At 39.5% G+C, this 23,684-nt stretch overlaps 1 long non-coding RNA gene across 1 annotated transcript in view; it reads right to left on the bottom strand.

Moving 5' to 3' along the window:
• Positions 1-2,160: 2,160 nt before the first annotated feature.
• LOC132656651 (uncharacterized) overlaps positions 2,161-23,684 on the bottom strand; it is a 168,071-nt gene continuing 146,547 nt past the window's right edge. The window contains exons 3-5 of the long non-coding RNA XR_009594371.1: positions 4,039-4,135; positions 3,168-3,691; positions 2,161-2,592 (exon numbers count right to left, since the gene is read on the bottom strand). This is a non-coding gene — a long non-coding RNA (uncharacterized LOC132656651). The remainder of the gene's footprint in view (positions 2,593-3,167; positions 3,692-4,038; positions 4,136-23,684) is intronic.

Raw genomic sequence — 23,684 nt, forward strand, 5'->3', positions numbered from 1 at the left:
CCAATTTATTTCTAATATCAGAGATCAGACCTGTACTCTTGCCTGATGCGTCTAAAACAAAAAGGGGGAACTTTGTAGAGAGCTGCGGAATGCTATGCCTCAAAGATGGAGCTGGTTTCCGCCTTCCACCTTCCCGATGGTGAGTACTCTCTGTCAGGAACAATTCCACATTTGGCTAAGGCTGAGGATCTGGCTTGCTTCCATGTATGTGGACCTATCTGCATTGCCCACGTGGCACGCTGGGGTTGGCTACCCAGAGGCTATTTAAGCTGTGGGCTGGCTTTCCCTAGGGTCAGATGATTGTTCAGGGTTCCTGAATAAACTGCATTGAAAAAAAAAAAAAGAGAAGGCAATTGCTGGATCACAGTCGTTCCCAGCCTGTGCATTGAGACACCTTCAGGGTCTCTTTCATGGGAGTCTCCTAAGATCATGGGAAAACAGCTATTTACATTGTGATCCGTAATAAATTTGTAGCCAAATTACATCTGCATTTTTTTCACATAATAAAATTACAGTTACAAAGTAGCGATGAAAAGAATTTCATGGTTGGCAGTCACTGCAGCATGAGGACTGCAGAATAAGGAAGAGTCAGAACCACTGCCTTAAGGTGTCCAGAGAACCATCATCAAAGCTGGAGAACATGAACAGGGGTTCTGAGTAACCAGTATGTCTGACAACAGTGGGGCCTGAGAACAGGAAGTGGGTATCAGGGATTCTCAAAGTACTGTTGGATCAGCTCCCATGCTGCTCTCCTAAGTGTCTCTGAATGCATTGTGTTTCCCTACAGCGCTCTGGACAATGTGTTGCCTTTATATTCTCACAGAGTTAACGTGAAAATTTACTTGTTGAAGAAAGTATATAACTAGTATTCTTAGCTATGAATATTCTGCTGTGGGGCAGATCTCTGAGACTTGCTCATCCGCTACAACTCAAACTTAGTACCCTTTAACCTGTCCATTTTCCTCTTTCTCAGGCTAGTCTTAGTAGTACCTTCAGTGAGCGGAGTTTATGCTGAGTGTTCCTGCAGCACCAACTTGTGATAATGAAAAGAGAACAGAGAATGGGAGGAAAGATTAGAAAGTAGCAGCTGTACTTAAGGCATAAGTTGTGATGAAGGCTTCATGGATGCCTACTTACCTACAAACTCAAGTATATACATTAAACAGGCAGGTACAACTTCTGTGTGAGAATCACATATCAGTAAAGTAGATTTTTTTAGTTAAATTATAAATATAGTAATCTTTGATCCTAGCTGTATCATTCCAATACTGTAGCCAGTGAAAATGTGAACAGATTCATTTTACATATAATAATAATCACACATTGTCCTGTAAAATCACTCAGTGTTTATCTAAGCCTCTGCTTTTGTGCATTTTTATTTTATTTTTGAGGTAGTATATTACATTTCTTCCTTCTCTCTGCTCCCTTCAACTTCTCCCACATACCACTCCTTGCACACACACACACACACACACACACACACACACACACACACTTATACAAATCACTCCCATACCTACGGCTCAGAGAACAGCACAGAAGGGATGATAAAAAGATTGTAAGAGCCAAAGATCAGGGAGTTTGCTGTTAGATTGTGTCTCCTAATGATGTTGGGAGTTATACCCATGAAGTATCGCTAGTATTACTACCCAAACAAGGGCTGAACAAAGACTACATTAACAGACTTGTCAAAACAGATGGGAAAAACCCATGAGAATTCAACCTTGAACAAGGAACTACAGAAAACTAAGGAATACTGAAAGCAGGAGAAACAGTCTTTCTCAGGAAAGAGCCTACCAACTGGTTATCCAATCCCAAATGGTTAGCCCTGAAAACACACATGACGCAGCATAAGCTTCTGTTGCTAAGATCACAATTTTAGAAGATATGGTTGCTGTTCTCTGGCACAATTCAAACTCTTAGCCCTAGCTTTTACTATTTTCCTTTCTCAATCTCAATTTCTCCATCTTATTCATCCTCTCTTTGAACACGCTTGTTGCTCTTAGGTGGCCTCATTTACTAGAACCAGAAAAAAAGTAAAGTTGTAGTCTTGGATCACACCGAAATTGATAGGAGAAAACAAATTATTTAAAAGCACCATTATGAAAAAAAAGTTATATATACAAAGAATAACTTTTGTCTCACCGGGGGAGAGTGAAATTATGTATGATTTATTTAAATGTATTTCAAAAATAGGATCTACTTAGCCAATGCAGTACATTAATAAACAAATAATAGTGTCAATAAAAATCGTCACGGTGCACTCACTAATCCGCTGACAGTACAGGAAAGGATTTCATTAATAACAGTAATTGACAGGTAGGACTCTATAAAATTTTTAAAAAATCAGTGTAGTTAATTCAGAGAAGAGACAGCTTATAAAATGGGACATAATTGTGGGTAGTTATTTATCCAACAGAGCATTAATATCTACAATATTCAAATAATAAACATATAGTTCTTTAAAAATGAACTACATATTCTGCCATACTTGCAGACAGGAGCCTAGCATATATGTCACCAGAGAGGCTTCACCCAGCAACTGATAGGACCTGATGCAGAGGTCGACATCAAAATATTAAGTGGAGCTTCCTGTGGAAGAGAGGGAGAGAGAATTGAAGCAATCAGAGAAGTCAAGAAAACCTACAGACTTAACTAACCTGGACCCATAGGGGCTCGTAGAGACTGAACTGACAACCAGAGAGCATGCATGGGATGGACCATGGACCTCTGCACATATGTAACAGTTGTGGAACTTGGTCCCACAGAGTTGTGGGACTCCGAAAGCAGCAGCAGGTGCTGTCTCTGACTCTGTTGCCTGCCCTTGGGTCCCTTTCCCCTAACTTGACTCTCTTGTCTAGCCTCAGTAGCAGAAGATGTGCCTAGTCTAAATGCAATTTGATATGTCAAAGCTGGTTGATATCCATGGGCAGAGGAGGGGATGGGGGAGAGGGAAGGACTGGGAGGAGAGGAGGGAAGGGAAGCTATGATCAGGATGTAAAATAAATAAAAAAATGTATGTCTTCAAAAGTATATTTGATTAGTCCTTGATGAGTGCTGTGTGCTGACCATTGGTCTAGCCATCGAGGATGGTGGAGCTCTTAAGTGTGTTGTGAAGAAGTTAGGTGATGTCATTGTTTAGTGTGAACTGTAGCACCCAAGCTCACCTGATTCCTAGCTGATGTCTGCTTTGGAAGGCTATGGAAACTTTAGGATGTGATGCCTATGTGGAGAACTTAGGCTTTTCTGAGGAGATATGATTTAGGGACTGTTGGTATCCTTAAAAACAAAACAAACAAAAAATCTTTTATCTTTTTCTTCCAACTCCACCTTAATCCTTTCCAACACCCCAACACCAGGCAGGAGAGGGAAAGGGTTAGTGGGAGAGGGGGCGCAGTTCTCTTAGCTGCTTCCTGCTGGTTAGGGCCCTGGGTTCCTTGGAGCCAGTCCAGCCATCCTTTCAGGAGATCTCCAACTTCTTATCACACAGCAGCTACCGAAAGCAGCAAGGGTGAAGCAGAAGCAGCCTTGCTCTTTCTGTGAGCTCCCAACACTCTCTGGGCTGTGGCATTTGGTCTCTCTCCAGATTCCTCAGATTTAAACTATCTGCAGCTGGCAAAGATCTCCCCTTGGAGCCTTCAGGAGACAGTCAGCTTCTGTGGACCATCTGAATCAGGCCCACTTCTCACACCTATGACCAAAACAAAAAACATGTTTATGTCCACAACAAGGGACCATAGTCAGACCTCGCTTTCAGTCTTTCCTTCATGGGTCCCTCTCTGTCTCTTTCTATCTTTGTCTCTTCCTGCCTCCAACCCCATTGAGATAAAATTTCTTTTTAAGTTGCGTCTTTTAGCTGTTTTATCAAAACCAGAAAGGCAACTAACACAGATAATAATAGATTTATATTATAATCATGGTAGTTATTTTGTTATAAAAAGAACTGTTTATTAGAAAATAAAGTGTTGATTTTGTGTTTATTCAAACACATTCTCCTTATTTGAAACTACCCTCCCCAAAAAACTCTCAAATTCATACCTATGCCAGTCTTAGCAGAAATAATCTTTTTTATGAATCAGCTATGATACACGAATTTTGTTGACTTCTCATCTTTGCTATACTCTGCTGACCATATCTGAATTTAAAGAAAAATAAAAGGTTATTGAATGCTGAAACTGTCCTTTGTGCTTTTTTATCCACTCTTATCAGTGACTCTCAAGGCTTCCTTTACAATGCATGGGCTCTTGCAATGACTTCTTCAGCGGTGAAGGTCCGTGGTCAATGGATGACAGTCTGTAGTTCTTTCTTGTACTGTTACTTAAAAAAAAAAACAAAACAGTTACCTTAATGTGATTTTTTTTTCCCATTGAACCTGATGGAAGGAAGAGTTTGCCACATCAAACTGACACCAGATACTGATAACCTAGTGTACTACAGGGTGCAATATCCCAGAGGCCACATCAGCAGTAAAGTATGCAAAATAACGTTCACTTGTTTCTGCTGAGCTGTCTTCACAGGCTCCATGCCCTCTTTCCTGTATCTTCTTTCACCTCTGGACTCAGCAAGAATTCTGCTACATTCTGTCAGAGCCTCGTCCTGTTGTTAATTCTAGTATAGAATCGATTTCAAGTCCATGTTTTGACTATCATGAACCATACCCGACAAGGTTTACTCTCTGAACTACCCAAAGGAATTAACGGGAAGTTCTTTTCACCACTGCAGGCTCAAAGCACGACGGTATCACTGTGACAAACCTTTGAACAATTCACTTCTCCTGAACATAGTTTCTACTTCTACATTGTTTTGGTATCAGTGATTGATAACTGATACAAGGAGCAGATCAAACATTCTCGGACCTTCTTTCTAAGAGCAATGGCTACCACAGCATTTTCTTCACTGCCCAGAGTCCGCCAAGGATTGCCAGGGTGTTAGTCACTCTTGAACCTATCAAGAATAATTTAGGTATGTGGATGCTTCCATTAATAAGGTTTTGTCTAACTAGGCCCACCAATGGAAAATATTGTTAATAAATATTGAAAATAAATAAGACAATCTCAGATACTCATAAGGGTTCTGGAAAAATGTGTTTACAGAATTGAAGTCCGGAGGAACCAACTAAAGTGATAGCAGTCAGAGTGATCAATGGCACTAATATTTGATTGAGAATGAGCCCTCATGAGGTTTAAAAATAAAGTGTCTCTTCAAAACAGTTACACATCTAAGGATTAGGGGTGCTATTTGAGAGGCAATTGGGTAATGAGGGCACTAACTTCATCAGGTGATTAATCCATGGATTGGTTAAATGGGCCAGTAGAAGTCAAAACCTAACTGAAGATTGTGAATGTGCTTCAAGGATTTATCTTAACAGTGTGCTCTCTTCCTCTCCCTCTTTCTCTCTCTCACTTGCTGCACCTGGCTTTCATAGGATGAGAAGATTTTGTCTACTATGTCCTTTTTGTCATGATGTTACATCAACACAAGACCTAAGATGGGGGTAGGCAACCATGGACTGAAGCTATGAGCCCAAAACATACATACATAGATACATGTATATGTGCATGTGTGTGTGTTTGTGTGTGTGTTGTCTTATGGTTTCATTGACCAAGGTAACACTTATAAAGGAAAACGTTTAATTGGGGCTGGCTTACAGTTCAGAGGTTTAGTCCATTATCTCCATGGTGGGAAGCATGACAAAGTGCTGGAGAAGGAGCTGAGAGTTCTGCATCGTGATCTGCATGCAGCAGAAGGATATGATGTGTCTCACTGAGTATAGCCTGAGCTTATATAACCTCAAAGCTCACCTGCAAAGGGACATACTTCCTCCAACTAGGCCACACCTACTCCAAAAAGGCCATATCTCCTAAAAGTGCCACTCCATACAGGCCAAGCGTTCAAACACATGAGTCTATGGAGGCCATCCCATTCAAACCACTGTATACATACATATTTAAACATTTATATATGTAGGCATGTATATGGGCCTTACACAATCCTGGTTGTGCGAAATTTAATGTATACAAAGAAAGCATTTAACATAAGCCAGGCTCAAAGTAGGGGTGGAATGAATATGAAAGGATAATGATGATGATTATCTTTCAATGCTACAGAATTTTGATTTCTTATATTTTTAATTTTTAATTTTATGGAGGTAATCCTACCATCTGTGAACATTCTATAACTTAGTCTCTTTTCGACCACATAAATTCTGTGGAAAAATTATAAAACTTCTCTACCTTTTAGTCAGGCTTGGGTTCTTTAACACATTCTAAAATGTTGCTCCAGAAATTTAAAATAACTTTTAATATTTTTAAGTGTGTTCTACATTTTTCCACACAACGTTCCACTGAGAGGTATTTATTCCATTATTGTAATTGGATTTATAATGTAGATAATGTAGTGTGGCCAAAGAATATGACACAGAAGGTTAGCCAATAACCACACCATAACTCTTCGTCCTGCCCTCAGTTGAGGACTCAGTTAACTACTCACCTAGTGTAATATGTTCTAGTGTAATATGTAATATGTAATATGTACCTAGTGTAATATGTTCTGTACCGTACCAAAAATGCAAGCTCATTGTGCCCAGTGCCCTAGTAGAGTCTTCCAATCTAAGATGACAAAGAGAAATGAAATTGATCAATGTAAGACAAAGAATACTAATTGTGTATACCAGAATGTAACTACAGAAAATTCTGTTGCCACTTAGCAATATGGGTTTTATTTTGATAATAAAGTATGAGTATTTGTATCAGTCTCTGGAAACATTAGCCTTAGTAACTTTCAGCTAAGCTGATGACAGCATGCTCTACCCCAAACTGTCATCTTGATCATAATTCAAAGTTGTTTTTATTTTTATTTTTTTCAGTTTTACTGTCATCCATCCTTCTCTCTGTGAGTTAGATTCTGGTCTGGTTATCTTTTTGATTCCCCTCACACAGCCATCTTTGTCCTCTGACTAATCAAAGAAGAGAGGCATAGGCCAATGCATAATGCCCTGGCTTTCTGTTTGTAATACTCCAAACTGAAGACCTGCAATTATTCATTAACAAGTGTGTATGTCACACCTAACTGATGCTCTTAGAAGATACAATGTATGAAAGAAGGGGGAGTTAATATGACCTGGAGAGGACAGGAGCTCCATAGGACCAAATATATCAGGGCACAGGGTCTTTTATGAGACTGTTTCTCCAACCAAGAACCATGTATATATATAACCTAGAACCCCTGCTCAGATGTAGCCCATGGTAGCTCAGTATCCAAGTGGGTACCCTAGTAAGGGGAAGAGGGACTATTTCTGACATGAACTCAATGGTGGGCTCTTTGATCTCCCCCCCCCCCCCCCGCAAGGGAGAAGCAGCCCTGCTAGGCCACAGAGGAGGACTTTGCAGCCAGTCCTGAAGATACCTGATAAACCAGGGTCAGATGAAAGGGGAGGAGTTCCTCCCCTATCAGTGGACTTGGAAAGGGGCAGGGAGGAGATGAGGGAGGGAGGGTGGGATTGAGAGGGAATGAGGGAGTGGGATACAGCTGGAATACAAAGTTAATAAAATATAACTCAAAGAAAAAATAAAAAAGAAGAGACAATGTATCAGATCCTCAGGTTTTTTCTGATTCCATGTTTGCATTTGACTTCCCATGCTCATTTTACATGAGTAATTAACAGCCATCACAATGAAATGGTGATTTTGTGAGGGCACAAACTGTACCTTATTTACGTCTTGGGTTTTAGCATCGGATTGCTACTAAGTGAAGCTCAGTATTAGTACACATGGCTTTGCTTTCGTTTTATGTTCTACTCTTGTCTAGTCAGATTAACACCGGCCAGCTTTAGTAACTCCCACATGGATGATTATGGAGCCCATATGAAGAAAAATATATAAGAATAAAATAAAAATGAAACCCAGCAACAGTTTCCTTCTTTCCAGCCAATGAGTCGAAACAGAATAAATCTGAGTTCTTAACACTTCTCGCTTATGATTGGCAACACAAAGATTCATTTCCTCAGATGCCTGTTTTGAGCATTCAATGTTCTCCAGCTGTGGGTTTGCAAGACTGACTAATGCTCTGAGGCCCTAAGATGCAGACTTTTATTAAGTGGACAACTGGAGTGTCACCGGCACAGTTTCTGCACAGTACATTAATTTAGAGAGAAAAAGGTTTCTGGGTAACTTAACCAAACCGAACAGCTATTTCCACTTTACCTGAATAAAGTATTTTCATGTTTTATCACACTAGTTTGCAACTGCAAAAGCTTCACCCAGTTTTTAAGAGTGGCTATGAACTGTCAGGATACATTATTTGAAATGAAGCCTGACAGCTCCAGGCTTGAAAGTAAAATACATTTTATTGTTTAAAAGCATTTCTCCATCACCTCACTTTCATAACTCCCCCAACCCGCCAAACTCCACCTACCCCACTGCTGCTCATAGGCACAAACATTCTGCAATGGTTTCACCCTCGCCAGATAGGAGAAAAGATGATGTGTTCTCTTCTTATTTTGAAAGGAACCAGAAGAATAATTACTGAGTTAGGTTTCCATACATGAAGCAAATAGGTACAGAAGCTATGTTGCTACTACAGAATGCAGAATTAGAAGCAAAACAAAGAGAAAAAAAAAACCTGCTGAATCAATATCTGAGGTTTGATCATTTCCCCAATCTGCTTGGTTTGGTTCTGGATCTGCCATAAAAAAAGTTAGCCTGATGACTCAGTTGAAGGAGGGTGACAAGGTAAAGTCGTTCATCTTTTTTATACTAGAGATTCTTGGGTCCTTAAAGCAATCTCTGGCCTGATTCCAAATTCCAGTGCTGCTGACTTGTCACAGAGTGCTGTTTTCCCAGAGAAACATCTCCCTAGATTCTCGAAAATTACCCTGAGGTTCCTCTGCACTCTGGGTATCCCTTAGTATTTTTTTGAAGACATATTCTTGGAAACACCAAAGTGGGGAATAGTTTGCCAGTGAATTCTCTTTTCCAGAAATTCATAGCTGTCTTCCTACCACAGTGTTACTGTGGCTGAAGAGATGCAGGATTCTATTCTGAGAGCACACGGCAGGAGAGAAGGACTGGGAAAAATTAACTCACAAATGCAAAACCTTTTGTTGTTACTGATGCTCTATAATGGAAGCCTCATCTCCCATGTATATTATCATCTGGCAAACTAGTTACACATTTAATAAGGTTTTGCTGTATAAATTATAAATGAAATAAACAATTCTGTCACCATGGTGTGCAATGAATACACCACATGTTACATGTAAATATATTAGTCATTTGCCTTTTGTTTATGTGTCACTGAAATCCATTTTCTTTATGCTGTATTTTCTATTCCCTATGGGCTCCAGAGTCGTTTCAGTCCTACGCATATCGGCCTTTAAAGTGGAATGATGTTGTTATTGTCCTCTTCCTGCCCAGTTTTAATAACACCTGCTTTTTGTGCCAGTTTCATTTACTGCTGCAAATTGTTAATTCAACAGAGAACAACAACAAAACAAAACAACAAGACAAAATACCCAACCACCCTAACGGTAAATGTGACTCCAAAAAAGGAGCTGTGTGATATATTGCCAAAATATAGAGAACATATTGGAACAATTTTTATTCTCATTATTCCCCCCCAATTAAATATGAGCATAAAGCAAGTTTACGCATTCTGCATGTCTCCCTCACCCACCCCTCCCTCCACTCTCAACCCAAACCCTTGGCTTTTAACGAGATAATTTTTTTTTTTAAAAAAGAATCAACAATAGCCTTTCAAGTGGTGGCATTTTTATTTTAAGCAGAGCAGCATAGATGCATGTTGGTTGCAAATGTGGACTCTTCCGATGGCTCTCCACGGTGTGACAGCTGTGGATGGGATCAAGACAAAAGCAGTGACGGCTCCAAGAAAATGATGGCTTAGGCATCTCCAGCCCAATCAATAATCTGGCATGTTCAGGTCAATCACTTCATGGCCGCGTTTAGTTCAAGCCAGTCAAAGATTATTAGCTTGACACCCAGAGGCTATTTCTTGCCGCTGTGGATGGCAGCTTAGGCTAATATGTATCTCTTCAGAACCAAGTACGGAGAGAGTATTTACAACGATGGACCACCACACAGACTTTAGAGACAGTCCAATTTGTTGGGACTGAACTGATGCCATATCACAGTCCAATTTATGCTACTATTACCTTGTCTTTCGTCCACTTCAAGGCTCTACAAAAATGTTTTGAAACTTCTACTGTACTTCTGCTTCTGACTTTAGAATCTGGGGATAGAACGAGGGATAAGAATATCTTTCTTATAAACCTAGAAAGGAACACCTAGACAATCACCCAAAGGAGTGATTCCCCAACCATTGCATTCCATTCTTACCTCATCCTGATAAATCACTAACATAATCCTGGAAAGATCTACTCTGGACAGAAAATGCAGGCTGTAGACAATCATTATTTCAAATTAGTTACAGGCTAATGGTATCATGATCATGATCTGATCAAAGAGATGGTTAAAAGTGGGGTCCAAAATGCATGGAAAAGCATTATAAATTACTAAAAGGGCAATAGAGTTGAGCGGGGAGAGCCATTTCTAGCTGCCATGCAGGTTCCATCGCTGCAGCCTGTGAAGGCGTTCTGTTGCCTACCGTGGTTTTCACATATGCACGCTGATGGGAAACAGTTTGTGGAGAGGAGGGATCCACAGGAGTACCTGGAAAGGGCTCCGGCTGTCAGAGACTTCACTGATCATGTTTTACTGTTTCTCCTGGACGGCATGCCATAGAGTATAATAAATCTCAGTTTGTTTATATTCTGAGTCTGTATTTGCACTTTGGTGATTATATTTGAATTCATGCAAGATCCCCCTTTTTTTTAAGAACTCCAGCATAATCTTCTCATTAATCCTGTCCTGTTTGTCTGTTATTAATAGGCCACTGTACAATGTATTCTGCTGCAAAACTCCACCAGGCATGACTAATTCAGATAATTAATTTGCTAGAACATTAACACCATCAAATGAGCCTGCTAAACCGGTAAATTTAAAGTAAATTAAACTTAATGTGCAGGTTATTGCAATTAAGTCTGCCTTGTCTTTCTGAGGGATTTCAACATCCTCAGTATTTAAGAGGCAATCATAATGCATGCAAGTGGGCGGGCTTTTTGGCTAATTAACACAAGAGTCTAATCTGCTTTTCAATTAGGATGGATGTTTATAATGTGCGGGCGACAGTGTTGCGATTCTGTGCAGCCTAACAGGAGCGCACAGCATAATTATAGCTGAAAAGAGAGGCTCATGCCGGGCCTTTTTAGGGGTTAATGAGACATTGGCAGCTTCCAGCTGAGGAGATCGAGCCAGTTTAGTGTAGCTTCAAGAGGAAACCACCCATAGGGGTTTCCTTTGAAGTGTCAAAAGGTCCCCTTGTTCTGGGTGGCTTATGTTTCATTTGTCTGAGTGGCATATCAAAAATTGATGAGCTGCCAGCAGCAGTCCCTATGACATTAATTCACCAATTGTGTTTCTAATAGTTTCATCCTTAAATAAATTTGGATGATGAGAATGGTAAGGGGAGTCAAGGTTCTGAAAACAATGAAGAGGGGCCAGGCCGATGTTCGGTTTTTATACAGTACAGATGAATGTAGCAGTGGTAAATGTTAATGGCAGGCCAGGCCTGCTGAATCCTGGGTTATTAGCTGGTGCAAGACAAAGATGCATTGTGCCAGTGCCCTCTATTGAACAACAGTGGCTCAGACACCAATAAAGATGTGGCCTTCAGTGACACAGGGTTTAAACTCTAAATACGTGGGAGAAGCGTCTCACAGGAGGCTTTAGAAGATGAAACGTGTAGGAAGCTGAGGTGAGTGTTCCTTGCAAACCCTGAAAACAAAGTCATATGTGCATCGGGCTGAGGTTGAGGGGTTACAGCCAAGTAAACACATAATAAGAATGCCACACTTAATCAAAGAAATAGCTATTAACTCCCTTGTACCTAAAATAAACAGCAGGCTAAGGTGTATGGGCTCTGTTTAAAGCTAAGCTGTGGCAATACGTGTGTGACACGGTCTTCCTACAGTACCTTTAGGGTCTAGTTCCTATAAAGACAGGCATGCCAAATAACTTCACTCCCAGGTCTTCAAAACTCTGTGGAGATAGCATTACCTTTTAAAAAGAAGTTATGGGTTGAAAAAAACTATGACAAGGATGATGACTGTGCCTACCATGCCCCCATTTGATCTGGGTACAGACACATGGTTTGGAAGAGCTAAGATACACTTTCAAAATACTTAGGTGAGCACCCAAAAATGTGAAGACACCAAAAGCCTGTACAAAAATGAAGCTGTTCACCTCTTCAGTACTGCATATGTCTTTTAAGAATATCGAATTATGTTTGGTGATTAAAAAGATAATTGTAAAGATGGACCTTCCTCTGGACTTAACACGAATAAAGCAAGTTATTGCTGTGTAAAACTCTTCTGTTGCGCAGAGATGAACGAGGCAGTCACTTAACGTATTCCAATTGCTGTTGAAATCACTAATCAAATTATCTACGGTAGTGGGAACTTTCATAAACTACTAGTGTTACAGAGATATTCAAAGAAAGCTATGACATATTATAGCAGATACTGCTGAATAAATGCAGTGATGCATTCATTCAAGTGCGTATGCTCTCAGCATTGCTGTTATTGTTGTTATCCCAAAATGACCCTGTGTAATAAGCTAAGATGGGGGGGGGTGTCATGTCTCTGTGACTGAAATATGGCCATACATTTGAGAATTGAGAGAGAATTAGTCACTTAAAGGGTCACTTTAACCTGAATGTGAGGGGAAGTTTTTGTGAGAAAACAGTATTTATACTGAAATATAAATGGTGCTAAGGATTTGAGTAAGACATGACCTATTTTGTGGTTTCAAAAGATCATTATTTTTGTCTATTATCTTGAAATTAGCAGTGGTATGGTAGAGCATCAGCCATGAACCATGAAGCTACTCCATTCCTCCTTCTAATGTCTCCAGAAACCACTTCCTAGACCCAATTTCAGGACTCAAAATATCATATAAAAATAGGTTCGCCAAACATTGTTGTAGAAAAGTAAATTTTGGAATAAATTATTTTACATTTAAGTAGGCGTATAGAGTTGGAACTCAGATACATGAGTACAGATTTGGAATTTTTAAATGGAATTTCATGTTACTTGAAGTCAAAAGAAGAAACATCTTTATAGTTATCTTCATAAACATCACATAAAATTTGGTATTCAGAGCTGAAGAGGTAAACACAGAAGTTTCACCACATATTCAAAAGCATGGAGTAGTAAATTCTGCCTGAGGAGTTCACGTGAAGTGGTAGAGTCCCGTCCCTAAGTTACAGAGAACAAGAGAAGTCAGCCAAGGAGGCAGAAGCTGAATGGCCGCTGAGGTCAGGGGAGCTAGCATGAAAATGAAGGAGAATGACACTGCAAACAAAGGGAAATGCTTCCAGAACAACACAGCAGCCAGCTGTGTTGAATGTTAATGAGAGATTGAGTAAGATGAAAAGACACAAATGTCTATTGGATTTAGCATCATGAAGGTCAATTGTGACCTTGACAAGAGTCATTTTCATGATTGGAGGGGCCAGAAGGAAACCTGCTTGGGGAAAGAATGGCTGATGAGGAAGTTGGGACAGTGTCTGCAAATAGTCATAGGGGAATAGAAATAAAATGGTGGCAAGGAGGCTATAAAATCCAAGAGATACTTCTCAACATGGAAGAACTCAGGCGTGTGGTGGTAACAACAATTTGGGAAACAGAAATTTGGTGACAGAAGAAAAGAAAACAATAGGAAGCCCACATACATGGAGAAGAAATGGTCATTAGTGGGAGCAAACTCCTGAAAATGAAAGGAGAGTCAGTATGGGGAGAGTCTCAGGAAGAGGTTAGAAGAGACTCAAGAGAAACAGTTCTTGAGGACCAAACAAAAACAAAAACTAATCCACTTCAAATCCCAATAATTATGGTGTCCATAATAATTTTCAGTGTGTTTAGTAAGTATTAAGATGCATATTTAATAAAAACAGAAAAATAAGAAATGAGCACTTTTGCCCTGCAGACTATCAATGTAGTTACTGAGACATATGGGCAACCTTTGGGCAGAGTACAGGGAATCTTAGGAAAGAAGTGGGAAACAGTAAGATCTGGAGAGGACAGACACTCCATAAGGAGAGCAACAGAACCAAAAAATCTGAGCACAGGGGTCTTTCCTGAGACTGCTATTCCAACCAAGGACTATGCATGGAGATAACCTAAGACCCCTGCACAGATGTAGCCCATGGCAGTTCAATATCCAAATGGGTTCCATTGTAATAGGAACAGGGACTATCTCTGACATGAACTGATTGGCCTGCTCTTTAATTACCTCCCCCTGAGGGGGAAGCAGCATTACCAGGCCACAGAAGAGGACAAGGCAGCCACTCCTGATGAGACCTAATTGACTAGGATCAGAAGGAAGGAAAAGAAGTCCTCCCCTATCAGTGAACTTGGAGAGGGGCATGCATGCAGAGGGTGGAGGAAGGGAGGGATTGGGACGGGAGGAGGGAGGGAACCACGAGGGGGGGATACAAAGTGAGTAAAGTGTAATTAATAAAGAAAAATTAAATTAAATTAAATTAAAAAAAAGAAATGAGCACTTGTATTCCAAGAATAATGAGGTGCTTTTACAGTGGGGGAAAAGAGTTTTATTCTTTTTGGTTGAAAAACCAATGATAAGACTTAAAATCAGTAACAATCTATTTGGTCCTAGGGACCTGCAGTCATTAGGCAACTAGAGACAGTTCATCTGTACCAGATATTTGATGAAAAGTTAAGTGTGGGCTTGCGGTTTGTGTCCATGTTGGCTGTCCTTGCCACTTCCTCGTGGGTCCTCAGTGGCTCGTTTTTAAATGTGCCTGGGTATTTGTTTCCTTAGGTCCTAGGTACTCTTTCAACCTTATTAACTACTATGAGAATTGGAAGGAAGCTATACTACTTTTCCTAGGGAAGAAGAGAAAAATTTGTTATCTAATACCAAATGGTCAGCACTAAGAACATACATACACATAACATTACACACCCTGAATGAGTTATATTAGGAGCATATACGCATATGTATGTACACATATATTTGAATATAACAACAATTATTGAGAAAAATGTCATAAATTTGAAATAAAGCAAGAATGGACATATGGGAGGCTTGGGAAGGAGGAATGGGACAGGAGAAATGATGTAATTATGTTATATTCTCAAAAATAAAAAAAAGAAACTTAAAATATTTTTTATTTTTATTAATTACAGTTTATTCATTTTGTAGTTCCCCTGTAGCTCCCTCCTTCATTCCCTCTCAAGCCCATCTTTCCTCCCCCTTCTCCACCCATGCCTTTCCCCCAGTCCACTGATAGGGGAGGACTTCCTCTCCTTCCTTCTGATCCTAGTCTATCAGGTCTCATCAGGAGTGGCTGCATTGTCTTCCTCTGTGGCCTGGTAAGGCTGCTAACGGCTCAGTGGGAGGTGATCAATGAGCAGGCCAATCAGTTCATGTCAGAGGCAGTCCTTGTCCCCATTACTATGGAACCCACTTGGACACTGAACTGCCATGGGCTACATCTATGCAGAGGTTCTAGCTTATCTCCATGAATGGTCTTGGTTGGAGTATCAGTCTCAGAGAAGACACCTGTGCCCAGATTTTTTGGTTCTGTTGCTCTCCTTGTGGAGCTCTTATCCTCTCCAGGTCTTACTATCTCCCCCTTTAATCAGATTCCCTGCACTCTGCCCAAAGTTTGGCTATAAGTCTCATTATCTACTTTGACACCCTTTCAGAGGCCCTCTGTGGTAGGTTCCTGACCTGTTCCCTGTTGTTTTCTTTTTCTGATGTCCATCCTCTTTGCCTTTTTGAACGGAGATTGAGCATCTTAGCCAGTTGGTGGGAATGTAACCTTGTACAACCATTTTGGAAATCAATCTGGTGTTTTCTCAGACAATTAGGAATAGTGCTACCTCAGAATCTAGCTATACCACTCCTAGGCATATTTACAAAAGATGCTGAAGTATACAACAAGGACATTTGCTCAACCATGTTTGTAGAATCTTTATTTATAATAGCCAGAAGCTGGAAACAACCCAGATCCCGCTCAGTTGAAGAATGGATACAGAAATTGTGATACGTCTACACAATGGAATATTACTCAGCAATAAAAAAAAAACAAACAAGGAAATTATGAAATTTTCAGGCAAATAGTGGGAACTGGAAAAGATCATCCTGAGTGAGGTATCCCAGAAGCAGAAAGACACACGTGGTATATACTCACTTATAAGTGGGTATTAGACATATAATATAGGATAAACATACTAACATCTGTACACCTAAAGAAGCTAAGCAAGAAGGAGAACTCTGACTAAGATGCTCAATACCCATTAAAATAATTTTAAAATAGTAATTTTATGTTTTTAGAAAAGTCAGTCAAGAGCCATAAACATCCTGTCTCTCTCTCTCTCTTCCCATTCATATTCAGTTTGTGTCCCAGAAAAATTCATGATAGCTTCTTCAATTATTATTGTTACATATATATACATATGTACATGTACATATATTGTGTAAGTTCTATATGTATGCACACATGTATATACAACTCAATAAGTAAATTTATCTTTGCCTGTGTGAACATGTGTCTAAGCATGACTACTTGGGTTGGTCAATATATGTGGGAATTGAAGCTTGGAGGATGCTCATTCTCCCTTTAAGCAGACATTGACCATCTGAAGCTTCTTATCTAAATGTGGTATCTTGTGAGATTTCCCCTGTTTTGGTTTGGTGTGGTATTACCGTGTGGGTATTGTTCAGACAATCATACTGTTCTGAATTCATGGTGCAGATTCCCTGTCATACACAGGAGACACTATCCCACAGCAGATACCCTGATGATCTTCTGGCTCTTACAATCTTTCTGACCCCTCTTCCCCATTTTTAATTCAGCGCTAGGTGTAAAGATTGAAAGAAAGATATATCAGTTGGAGTTTGGCACCCCACTGTTGGTTGTCTGCATTTGGATGAGTTGTGGTTCTCTGTGATAGTTTCCATCACTGTAAAATAGAGTTCTTTGATGAGGGCTGATAACTACAGCTGTCTACTGGGTATAAGGGTATTTAGAATACGTTTAGAAATTATATTGGCTTATGAACATGGCAGAAATGTTTCCTCTTGGGTCTCTCTCACCATTTCTTCCTGCTGTGTGAGCTGTAATTCCAATTACACAGTGTTGGTTACCTGCATTATAGTAGTGCCACTATTGCACCACTGTAAATATCTTGCTAATTTAGCCATTGTTGTGGCTCAGAGACTTAGAGATGAGTAGGGTAATTGACTGCTTCTTTTCCTTGGCAGTTTTCATAGAATCTTCCAATACTATGAGAGATATCCTCAGAGAGGAGGCATGCAGATTCATTCCAGTCTTGATTCCTCAAAGTATTATGTGCAAAGTGTGTGGTGTCTTCCACACTAGGTTCTTACCTTCAGGTTCTGGGAGGCAATCAAGGGCAACAGAGATAGTCTATATTGTTTTGGGAGTCTCTTAGACTTTCTTGACCAACAGGTCTTGAAAGTTGCAAGTTATTCTCCTGTATATACTTACCACAGTTTTAAAATCCATTCATCCATTGATAAGTAGTTAAGTTGCTTGTTATCTTGAGGATGGAAAAAGGGCATTTCTTCAACATGCTGATTTTGGATATAGACTCAGAAGTAGAATTGCTTGACCAAATGAAAATCCTGCTTTTTTTTTAAAAAAAAGAAACTATGCTATTTTCTAAATTGTCTGTACTAACTTACTATACCACCAACAACGTTCAAAGATCACGTTACCCAAAGCTTACCTTTCATCTCTGTGATAATAGACATGTTACCAGCAATATTTGGTTTCTAGTTACATTGTAATTTGAATTTCATTGATATATCATATCTTATCTTTGCAGTTATTCATCTGACAGAGGGTTAGAATTCAGAATATCCAAAAGGCTAAACATTAAGAAAACAAACAATCCTATTAAAATGGGGCACAGAACTAAGGAGTTCTTTAGAAATAAAATTAAAATAGCTGAGAGGTTTTTTTAAACGATCAATATCTTTAACCATCAGTGAAATGAGGAGTAAAACTACTTTGGCAGTTTATCTTACCCCATCCTAATGGGGGTAAAAATGAAAAAAGACAAATACCGACATGTATGTGGGGAAAAGGAAACACATGTCCTCTGCGGGCAGGAGTGCCAGCTGATGACACCACTACAGAAATTAGTTTGAAAGTTTCGCAAAGAACTGTAAAAATCTACATGATCCAGCTGTGCTAATCTTGGGAACATACCTCAGGAACACCTTAACCTACCATAGAAATACCTGTTCATCCACGTTCATTTCTGCTTTATTTACAGTAGCCAGGAAACAAAACAGCCTAGGTGTTCATCAAAGGTCGAACGGATAATGAAATGAGGTACATTTACACAAGGATGATGGAAGATGGTGGTTGTTTAACCTCGTATCTGTTGGCTATTTAGATGTCTGTTTTCCCAGAAACGACTCTTCTGATCCTTTGTCCACCTTTTACATACATACAATTTGTAAATATTTTCTCTAAATATGTAAATTATCTCTTTCCTCTTTTCATTATTTACTATATAATAGTTTTTTGGTTTAACCACCTACTTTTATTTTCATTGATCAAATAGAGAATCAGATGGTTTTTCTTGGTGAAATGTCCATCTCTTTAGAATTCAAATAGCTGAGAGGATTTTTCTTTTTGTTTTGTTTTTTACCCACAAAGCTTATGGGGCTGTGCACTACCACATACATTATTTAGTATCAATCAACTAATTGATAGCTAATAAACTGGATTCAGAACAGTTAAGACACTTTCCCTGAGATATGTCTAGATTGCAATGAAGAGTCTATCTCAGGACTTCAGATCCTAGATCTTTCTATTCTACACCATTAACAAGTAGATGAAAATTCTTTCCAGTTTCTAAGCCTATTTAGGTGAGAACCCAGCAACATTCAAGGATGTTATTTTCATAAGCGTGACACAGTGTTCATTCATAATTGGGAGGGCAATAAAATGAGACTAACATAAAGAACCTGAATATTCTTTGCTCAGCTATCTATCTTTAATGCATTCTCAGCATCTGTGAGTCAGATTATCCTAGAATAGAGTTGATGGTACTGAAGTAACTCAGAGTTCCCAAGGCTCGGTGACTGTGATGACTAGACTGAATTCTCATTCACATGACGTGACCTATGAGCAAAGTAATTATTCTCTTCTAAGCTGCAGCTCAACATGAATATCATAACCAACGAAGCATAAAGATGAGAACCCAATGATCTGACACCTCTGTATGTCCCCAAATTATAGCTTCTGCAAACTTCTGCCCTAGGTATGTTTCATCAACAGCACCACAACAATCTCCAGGTTCAAGCTCCAAACGTCAGGCTCCTGTTGAGAGGCTCCCCCTCTTCATCTCCAGCATCACAAAACCATTTACCAAATTCTTTAGATTATTCCATTTTTCTATCTGACTTCAGTATGTTCAGTAGTTTTGTTACTATTGCATATGAGACTATCTACCACAGATACCATTTGGGAAATGGTTTTGTTGTTGGTTTTTTGTTTTGTTTTGTTTGTTTGTTTGTTTTGTTTTACTTTATATTAGAAGTGTAATGCTTCAGAGAGACAAAACAGAGCATGAACCTTGGATTCATAACCTATGTTTTTATTTTGAAGTGTTTCCTTAATTTCTGTAAAACAGGGATGATAAAGGCTTCATTCCACAGGATTGTTGTAAGAATTAAAAGGCCTAAATGATGAAGTGCTTTGGATGGAATAAAATCCTGTAGACCTGGTAGGAATTATCATTATTAATATTAATGTGAACCAGGCAGTAATAACCTTGAAGCAATTAGCAGCTGTTAATACACTAAACTGGATTTACTTGTCCTAATGAACTATAGGATGGCTTTACTTAAAGGGCAAAAGCGATTGTTAATTTTCTCAAGCATCCATTAAGCACATATTGTGTGGTAGGTCCTGTGGTGAGTACAGTAGATAATACAAGTCAAAAGAAGTTAGTTTCTGTCCTCCTGGACACTAAACTATTATATGACAAAATCAGAAAGAATCAAAGGACAATGAGAGACTTATAAGGGCAACATGATTTGAAACAGGCTGCATTAGAAATGATTTAGTTGAGCGTTACATGCTGTCACTTGACTAATCCAGGCACTTAGACGAAGCAGGAGATTCTGTGTTTGAAGCCAGCATACACTACCCAGTAGGCTTAAAACAAACAAACAAACAAGACATTTTAGTTGAGATGATAGAGCACAACAGAGAGAGAATAAGCATTCCCCAGTGACGAGGATAATTGAGTAGTTGAAACACAGTGAAGAGTTGGCTACAGACAACTGTGTCATAGCTCTGAGACCTACACAATAACTTAAGCCTCCAAGCTGCTGAGCTGTGGTGAGGAGTCAGAAAAGAAAGGTGAACCTCTTGCCTCTGAGACTAGACTGTGTGGGAACTTTGGCTGTCATGCTTCAAGGATGAGGGCTGGCCTCAGAATTAGGAATTCCTTCAAGCTCCCAGGTGACACTGACAGTTGATTATGGCCGGCCTCTGAGAGGCAGGGCTGAATCCCTTTTTCACGAGAGCAGTGGTTCTCAACCTTCCCAGTGCTGCAACCCTTTAATACAGTTCCCCGTTTTGTGCTGACCCCCAACCATAAAATTATTTTTGTTCCCACTTTAGAACAGTCATCTTGATACTGTTCCTGTTGTGAATGGCAATGTGGTATTTCCCGATGGTCTCCCACAATGCCTGTGGAAAGGGTCATGACCCATGGGTTGAGAACCTCTGTGCTAGAGTCTGTTCAGTAAATATAAAATAAAAACAAAACAAAAACAAAAAAAACCTCCAGCCTTCTGTCCTGATCCCAGTCGAATTCATGACCTCTTCCTGTTTGGTTGACATTGTCAGTAAGCTTCTTATTTATGCAATCATTCCCAATTCTGGAAAAAGTGAGAGCAAATGCAAGGTATAAAAGCATAAGGTCTGTTTAACCAGAGGTTGCCTGAAATTCATACCAAAATCTCCTATCTGTCTATGTTTCTTAAACAACAGTGAATCATGATTTTATTTTCATTTCTTTTTTCTTTTTTTCTATTTATTTATTTGAGACAGATTTTCAAATGAAGACTAAGCTGTCCTAAAAATGATTCTCTTGCCTCAGCCTCCTAAATACTGACATTACAATGGGACAGCATGCTCACCTAAATTGTTATAACTGACAAACATAAGTGATATAAATTGATACTTTTAAACCGGATAACTGAGAAAGTGAATACATAAAAATACATGGGGAAGGATGACAAATAACTCGAGTATTCATGATGGCAATAATAAAAATTTGAGAATGTTTCCATTATAGTTTTATATCTTTCTTTGTTTTGTGGAATAAAACTTTTAAATTTAAAAGAGTGGGTTAAATGAGGATTAGGGAATGAGAAGAACTGGAGCCAGATGATACAGGACGGACTGGAAGAAGGAGAGGGAAGAGGAGGAGATAATGTGATTATATTTTATATTATTAATAAGGAAAAATTAATCTCCAATACTTTGTTGAGGCTTTAGTAGTTTTCTTTATTTTCTTTCTAAAACCCATGGCACATGGATTCTTCTGGAGTATAAATGACCATACTTATCAGGCCACACTTGCTTGACCAATCTAATTGCAGACACAAGATCATTTGCTGATGCTCTCATGAACTCCGTTCTAAAGGATTTGCTCAGAGAGCATTGATGCCCTCAGAAAACTTTGAAAAAGTGTTCCATTAGAAACAACTTTGTCCATGCCATATATTTTCTGCTTATATCTCCATCATTTATATTCTGTAGGACACTTGGGTGAAAATTTCATTTCTCTTGCTTGGGGGACCATGTGCTATGGCTTATTCCTCGCCTGAAATTATGAGCTCATGGTGACAGCATAAGATGCTAAATTCGGAGTCACAGAAATCACACTGAAAAATTCCAACCTCTGCCACAGCACTTCATTCATACACAGACAAACACACACACACACACACACAAGAGAGAAAAAAAGCAGTATTTTTTCCTCAGTAAGATTCATTAGTTACAAATTATTTGTTAATTATAATTGAAGTATAGCACCAACATTTCTTTAAGCCTTGGAAATAGCCAAGCTGTCAAAAATGTATTGACACCTTTACGATTGGGTGGTAAAAAAAAACAATAAATTATCCAAATGTTTTCAGCCTCTTATGAGGCCTCAAAAAGTGCGACAGAGTTGTATACAGTGGGCATCCAATGGTGGATATAACTGAAGCTCTGCCTAGCAGGATCTAGTACAGGGGGGAAATCTATTGGCCCGACAGTGTTGACTTCCCCGTTGCTGCCTCATTCTATAACTCACCAGGTTTCATAACCGTCAACTTATCTATAACCTTCAATGTTCAGTCTGCAATGCAGGTAGGTGCCATAATATTCCAGGTATCAGAGCCAAAAATAATGAGGGGAGTTCAAATGGAAGAATTCTGCATATCATACTAATCTAAGGGAAATCTGTAGGTGGGGAAAGTAATAAAGTTTGGATTGGCTGCAAGATGGTTTTTGGAATACATTAAAATGGATACCATGAAAATTCCCATTAAACAACATATAATACCATAAAAGATTTTTATTTTTATTAATTACACTTTATTCACTTTGTATCTCCCCATAAGCCCCTCCCTCCTCCCCTCCCAATCTCACCTTCCCATCCCCTTCTTCACGCATGCCCCTCCCCAAGTCCACTGATAGGGGAGGTCCTCCTCCCCTTCCTTCTGATCTTAGTCTATCAGATCTCATCAGGAGTGGCTGCATTGTCATCTTCTGTGGCCTGGTAAGGCTGCTCCCCCCTCAGGGGGAGGTGATCAAAGAGCAGGCCAATAAGATTATGTCAGAGGCAGTCCCTCTTCCCATTACTATGTAACCCACTTGGACACTGAAGTGCCATGGGCTACATCTGCGCAGGGGTTCTTTGGTTATCTCCATGCATGGTACTTGGTTGGAGCATGAATCTCTGGGAAGACCTCTGTGTTCAAATTTTCTGGTTCTGTTGTTCTCCTTGTGGAGTTCCTGTCCTCTCCAGATCTTACTATTTCCCACTTCTTACATAAGATTCCATGCACACTGCCCAACAGTTGGCCATAAGTCTCAGCATCTGCTTTGATAGTCTGCAGGGAAGAGCCTTTCAGAGGCCCTCCGTGGCGGGTTTCTAGCTTGTTTCCTGCTTCTTCTGCTGTCCTTTCTCTTTGCCTTTCAGGATGGGGATTGAGAATTTTAGTCAGGGTCCTCTCTCTTGATTAGTTTCTTTAGGTGTACAGATTGTAGTAGGTTTATCCTATATTATAGGTCTATATGAGTGAGTATATACCGTGTGTGTCTTTCTGCTTCTGGGACAGCTCACTCAGGATGATCCTTTCCAGGTCCCACCATTTACCTGCAAATTTCATAATTTCCTTATTTTTCATTGCTGAGTAATAAAAGACTTTTTAAAAGGACAAAATAATAGAATTTCATTAAATTTTGTCCTTCATTACAGCTTTATTACACATTGGTTTGGTATCTGGGGATTTGTTTGCCAGGAGATTTAGAAGTCT

The sequence above is a fragment of the Meriones unguiculatus genome, chromosome 9 (assembly GCF_030254825.1).
Source record: "Meriones unguiculatus strain TT.TT164.6M chromosome 9, Bangor_MerUng_6.1, whole genome shotgun sequence".
In the NCBI taxonomy this organism is placed as follows: domain Eukaryota; kingdom Metazoa; phylum Chordata; class Mammalia; order Rodentia; family Muridae; genus Meriones; species Meriones unguiculatus.